This window comes from Oncorhynchus masou, unplaced genomic scaffold (genome assembly GCF_036934945.1).
Source record: "Oncorhynchus masou masou isolate Uvic2021 unplaced genomic scaffold, UVic_Omas_1.1 unplaced_scaffold_729, whole genome shotgun sequence".
Lineage (NCBI taxonomy): Eukaryota > Metazoa > Chordata > Actinopteri > Salmoniformes > Salmonidae > Oncorhynchus > Oncorhynchus masou.
The window spans coordinates 344053-352048 of record NW_027013742.1 but is presented as its reverse complement, the minus strand read 5'-3'; positions in this window follow the sequence as shown (position 1 = coordinate 352048).

Here is a 7996-nt window from a genome sequence, read left to right as displayed (position 1 = left end):
AAGTGTGTACACGCGTAAGCATGTGTATCCGAGTGTAAAGGACGTCACGCTGCGTTGGCTTAGTGAGTACCACTTCCTTCTGATTCGGCTCACACCGAGGTTTCAACCCAGGACCTCTGCCTCGCTGGCACACCAGACCACCCTCCTGAAGTGTGTTAGCGGTATGAACCACCAAACAGTTAACAATTTGGCGGCTTGAGGCAGAGGAGTTACAGGCCTTCACAAAGCTTTCACATGTGCTTCACTTGTGTGTGTGTTTGTGTCTGTATATGCGTGCGTGTGTCTTTGCGTGCATGTGTGCGGGTGTGGTGTGTGTATGTGTGCGTGTGTTTGTGCGTGTGTGTGGAATGTGCGTGTGTGTGTGTGTGTCTGTGTGTGTGTGTGGTGTGTGTGTGTGTCTGCATACGCATGTGTGTGTGTATGTGTGCGTGTGCGTGTGCGTGTGTGTGTGTGTGTGTGTGTGTGTGTGTGTGTGTGTGTGTGTGTGTGTGTGTGTGTGTGTCTGCATACGCATGTGTGTGTGTATGTGTGCGTGTGTGTGTGTGTGTGTGTGTGTGTGTGTGTGTGTGTGTGTGTCTGTGTGTGTGTGTGTGTGTGTGTGTGTGTGTGTGTGTGTGTCTGTGTGTGTGTGTGTGTGTGTGTGTGTGTGTGTGTGTGTGTGGTGTTAAGACATCCAATGCTCCACCATTTCTCCGAGAACAGAGGCCCCTCGGCCATAGCTTAATCTGAGCATGTCTTATCCAATGAGGTGTTAGAACTGACACTCCTAACCTTTGACCTACATCGTTACTGGGGTCACAGGGTGAAATTCATTCTATTTCAGGATATGAGGTCATATACAGTATGATGTGTTTACATGCTTTCAGGGACGACAAGAGGGAGAGAGAGTGTGTGTGTGTGCAAGCGAGCGAGCAAGCGTGTGTGTCTGTGTGTCTGGTTCTGGCCCTAGGGCCACTTTCAGCCATCTCGTTTAATAAACTTTAGCCAAGTTCACCACACAATATCAGACCTGAGACGAGGCTGAGGGAGAGAAAAAAGGAGGAAGGGGACGGACAGACAGGGAGGATGGGAGGTGTGTGTGTGTGTGTGTGTGTGTGTGTGTGTGTGTGTGTGTGTGTGTGTGTGTGTGTGTGTGTGTGTGTGTGTGTGTGTGTGTGTGTGTGTGTGTGTGTGTGTGTGTGTGTGTGTGTGTGTGAATTTGAATGTGAAAGTTAATGGCTTTTATAGTGAAGAGGTCCAGACTATCTCCATGTACTGAGTCTATAGGATGGAAGTGACTACATGGTGAAGCTGGTGATGAGGTCCAGACTATCTCCATGTAATGAGTGTATAGGATGGGAGAGACTACACAGTGATGCTGGAGAAAAACAAACATAGGCTGCCCACCCCAACTCACGCCCTGACCATACTAAAACAAAGATAAAATAACAGAACTATGGTCAGAACGTGAAAACAATCACAATACAATTGTAATCTACAATCACAATACAACCTTAATCTACATTTGCAATACAACTGTAATCTAAAATCACAATGCAAGTGTAATCTACAATCGCAATACAACTGTAATCTACAATCGCAATACAACTGTAATCTACAATCCCAATACAACTGTAATCTACAATCACAATACAACTGTAATCTACAGTCACAATACAACTGTAATCTACATTCGCAATATAACTTTAATCTACAATCGCAATACAACTGTAATCTACAATCGCAATACAACTGTAATCTACAATCACAATACAACTGTAATCTACAATCACAATACAACTGTAATCTACAATCACAATACAACTGTAATCTACAATCGCAATACAACTGTAATCTACAATCGCAATACAACTGTAATTTACAATCACAATACAACTGTAATATACAATCACAATACAACTGTAATCTACAATCACAATACAACTGTAATCTACAATCACAATACAACTGTAATCTACAATCACAATACAACTGTAATCTACAATCACAATACAACTGTAATCTACAATCGCAATACAACTGTAATCTACAATCACAATACAACTGTAATCTACAATCACAATACAACTGTAAACTACAATCGCAATACAACTGTAATCTACAATCCCAATACAACTGTAATCTACAATCACAATACAACTGTAATCTACAGTCACAATACAACTGTAATCTACATTCGCAATATAACTTTAATCTACAATCGCAATACAACTGTAATCTACAATCGCAATACAACTGTAATCTACAATCACAATACAACTGTAATCTACAATCACAATACAACTGTAATCTACAGTCACAATACAACTGTACTCTACAATCGCAATACAACTGTAATCTACAATCGCAATACAACTGTAATCTACAGTCACAATACAACTGTAATCTACAATCACAATACAACTGTAATCTACAATCACAATACAACTGTAATCTACAATCACAATACAACTGTAATCTACAGTCACAATACAACTGTAATCTACAATCACAATACAACTGTAATCTACAATCACTATACAACTGTAATCTACAATCACAATACAACTGTAATCTACTATCACAATACAACTGTAATCTACAATCACAATACAACTGTAATGTACAAGAATACCATGATGGTTTAAATCTACAATCGCAATACAACTGTAATCTAAAATCACAATACAACTGTAATCTACAATCGCAATACAACTGTAATCTACAGTCACAATACAACTGTAATCTACAATCACAATACAACTGTAATCTACAATCACAATACAACTGTAATCTACAGTCACAATACAACTGTAATCTACAATCACAATACAATTGTAATCTACAATCACAATACAACTGTAATCTACAATCGCAATACAACTGTAATCTACAATCACAATACAACTGTAATCTACAATCACAATACAACTGTAATCTACAATCACAATACAACTGTAATCTACAATTGCAATACAACTGTAATCTACAATCGCAATACAACTGTAATCTACAGTCACAATACAACTGTAATCTACAATCACAATACAACTGTAATCTACAATCACAATACAACTGTAATCTACAATCACAATACAACTGTAATCTACAGTCACAATACAACTGTAATCTACAATCGCAATACAACTGTAATCTACAGTCACAATACAACTGTAATCTACAATCACAATCAACTGTAATCTACAATCACAATACAACTGTAATCTACAATCACAATACAACTGTAATCTACAATCGCAATACAACTGTAATCTACAGTCACAATACAACTGTAATCTACAATCACAATCAACTGTAATCTACTCTATTTAACATCTCTATTTAACATATCTATTTAACATGGCTATTCAACATGGCTATTTAACATGGCTATTCAACATGGCTATTTAACATCTCTATTCAGCATCTCTATTCAACATCTCTATTTAACATGGCTATTCTACATGGCTATTTAACATCTCTATTTAACATGGCTATTTAACATGGCTATTCTACATGGCTATTTAACACGGCTATTTAACATGGCTATTTAACATGGCTATTCTACATGGCTATTTAACATGGCTATTCTACATGGCTATTTAACATCTCTATTCAACATCTCTATTTAACATGACTATTCTACATGGCTATTTAACATCTCTATTTAACATGACTCTTTAACATCTCTATTCAACATCTCTATTTAACATGGCTATTTAACATGACTATTCAACATGGCTATTCAACATGGCTATTTAACTTGGCTATTTAACATGGCTATTCTACATGGCTATTTAACACGGCTATTTAACATGGCTATTTAACACGGCTATTTAACATGGCTATTCTACATGGCTATTTAACATCTCTATTCAACATCTCTATTTAACATGACTATTTAACATCTATATTCAACATCTCTATTTAACATGACTATTCAACATGGCTATTTAACATGGCTATTTAACATGGCTATTCAACATGACTATTTAACATCTCTATTTAACATCTCTATTCTACATGGCTATTTAACATCTCTATTTAACATCTCTATTTAACATGGCTATTTAACATGGCCATTTAACATGGCTATTCAACATGGCTATTTAACATCTCTATTCAACATCTCTATTCAACATCTCTATTTAACATGGCTATTCAACATCTCTATTTAACAGGGCTATTTAACATGGCTATTTAACATGGCTATTCTACATGGCTATTTAACATGGCTATTCTACATGGCTATTTAACATCTCTATTCAACATCTCTATTTAACATGACTATTCTACATGGCTATTTAACATCTCTATTTAACATCTCTATTTAACATCTCTATTTAACATCTCTATTTAACATCTCTATTTAACATGACTATTTAACATCTCTATTCAACATCTCTATTCAACATGGCTATTTAACATGGCTATTTAACATGGCTATTCAACATGACTATTTAACATCTCTATTCAACATCTCTATTCTACATGGCTATTTAACATCTCTATTTAACATCTCTATTTAACATCTCTATTTAACATGGCTATTCAACATGGCTATTTAACATGGCTATTTAACATGGCTATTTAACATGACTATTTAACATGGCTATTTAACATGACAATTTAACATGGCTATTTAACGTGGCTATTTAACATGGCTATTTAACATGACTATTTAACATGGCTATTTAACATGGCTATTTAACATGACTATTTAACATGGCTATTTAACATGGCTATTTAACATGACTATTTAACATGGCTATTCACCATCTCTATTTAACATGGCTATTTAACATGGCTATTTAACATTGCTATTTAACATCTCTATTCAAAATCTCTATTTAACATGACTAATTAACATGGCTATTTAACATGACTATTCAACATGGCTATTCTACATCTCTATTTAACATCTCTATTTAACATGGCTATACCAAGACATAGGGATGTGTGGAACACTAATAGTCACTGCCTCTCATAGCCTTGGAGGCCTTGAGATATTCTATGGTATTTCACTTATTATCACTGATGTCCAATAGTTTCAGACAAACGTTGACATGTGGGTCAACACTGTGTGTCTGTGTGTGTGAGTGTGTGTGCGTGTGTGTGAGTGTGTGTGTGTGTGTGTGTGTGTGTGTGTGTGTGTGTGTGTGTGTGTGTGTGTGTGTGTGTGTGTGTGTGTGTGTGTGTGTGTGTGTGTGTGTGTGTGTGTGTGTGTGTGTGTGTGTGTGTGTGTGTGTGTGTGTGTGTGTGTGTGTGTGTGTGTGTGTGTGTGTGTGTGTGTGTGTGTGTGTGTGTGTGTGTGCATGTATACGTAAACGCAGGTTCAGGCCCTAGAGCCACATTCAGCCGTCTCACTTAATACACTTTAGCCAAGCTCACCACACAATGTCAGACCTGAGATGAGACTAGGGAGGAGAGGGAGGGGGGCAGGATGGAAAAAGCAGAGAGAGAGGGAAGGAGACAGACAGAGGGAAAGGGGAGAAGAGGGAGGAGGTTGTAAGAGACACACAGACACACACAGACACACACAGAAACACACAGAAACACACAAGACAAAGAGACACACAGAAACACATAAAGACACACAGACACACAGACACACAGAGACACAATGAAACACACAGAAACACATAGAAAAACATAGAAACACACAGAGACACACAGACACAAAGAGACACACAGACACACAGAGACACACAGAACCACACAGAAACACACATAGACACACAGACAAAAAGAGACACACAGACACACACAGAAACACAGAGACACATAGAAAAACACAGAAACACACAGAAACACAGAGAAACACACAGGGACACACAGAAACACAAAGACACACAAAGACACACTGAGAAACATATAAATACACAGAAACACAGAGACACACAGACACACATAGACACACAGAAACACATATAGACACACAGAAACACACATAGACACACAGAAACACACACAGAAACACACATAGACACACATAGACACACAGAAACACATATAGACACACAGAAACACACATAGACACACAGAAACACACATAGACACACAGAAACACACATAGACACACAGAAACACACATAGACACACGGACACACACATAGACACACATAGACACACAGAAATACACATAGACACACAGAAACACACATAGACACACAGAAACACACATAGACACACATAGACACACAGAAACACACATAGACACCCAGAAACACACATAGACACACAGAAACACACATAGACACACAGAAACACACATAGACACACAGAAACCCACATAGACACACAGAAACACACATAGACACACAGAAACACACATAGACACACAGAAACACACATAGACACACAGAAACACACATAGACACACAGACACCACATAGACACACATAGACACACAGAAACACACATAGACACACAGAAACACACATAGACACACAGAAACACACATAGACACACAGAAACACACATAGACACACAGAAACACACATAGACACAAAGACACACAGAGACAGAAAGACACACACACAAACACACACAGAAACACAAACATATATATACACACACACACAGACAGACAGACAGACAGACAGACAGACAGACAGACAGACAGACAGACAGACAGACAGACAGACAGACAGACAGACAGACAGACACACACACACACACACACACACACACACACACACACACTTGAACTACTGTCCAATTATTATAAACTAGCCTAGCAGGGTCTTAGTAGGGCACAAAACATGACGCAAAACCCAACCATCCAGAACCCGCTAATGTGTGTGTGTGTGTGTGTGTGTGTGTGTGTGTGTGTGTGTGTGTGTGTGTGTGTGTGTGTGTGTGTGTGTGTGTGTGTGTGTGTGTGTGTGTGTGTGTGTGTGTGTGTGTGTGTGTGTGTGTGTGTGTGTGTGTGTGTGTGTGTATGCGTGTGTGTGTGTGTGTGTCCTCTACTGCTGTGATCAGAATAATGAGTTTCCAGGAGTTAAAAACAGGGTGAGAGAAACAGAGGAGAGAAGAAAAAACTAGAAACACTTCATTTTGGTTCTCTCTCCTCTGGTGTGTCAGTGTTGTTTAAGGTCTGCCTCTCCACACGTTGGCTCCCTCCCTTCAGCTGCCTGCTTCTGTGGCTCATCCTCTGCCTCATTTGCAATCGCTCATCTCGTCCTCCGGGGAGAGTTAACCTTTGTCGTCCGTTTGCTGGGCCCCAAGCAATGATTAGAGAGAGAGAGAGGGAAGGGAGGTTGTAGAGAGAGTGCAAGGGGAGGGGGGTGTTGGGGGGGTAGATAGAGATGGTCAGAGAGAGAGGAAACAATATAAAGGGAGGGGGTGAAGAGAGGGGGAGAGAAGAGGAATACACAACGTCAGTCATCCAACCAACCAGTCAGCCAGCCAACCAACCAGTCAGCCAGCCAACCAACAATCCTCAGGCCTGCTCTATGTTCAAACACTCATACACACTAAGGCCTGCTCCACGCACACACACACACACTCACACACATACACGCACGGACTCACACACACACGTGGACTCACGCACACACACATATGGAATCACACACACGGACTCACACACACACATGGAATCACACACACACACACACGGACTCACACACACACACACGGACTCACACACACACATGGAATCACACACACACACACGGACTCACACAGACACATGGACTCACACACACACACACGGACTCGCACACACACACGGACACACACACACACACACACACACACGGACTCACACAAACACACACGGACACACACACACACACACGCACACGGACTCACACACACAAATGGACTCACACACACACACATGGACTCACACACACACACACATGGACTCACACTCACACACACATGGACTCACACACACACACACATATGGACTCACACACACACACACACACACACACACACACACACACACACACACACACACACATGGACTCTCTCACACACACATCGACTCACACATACACACAAA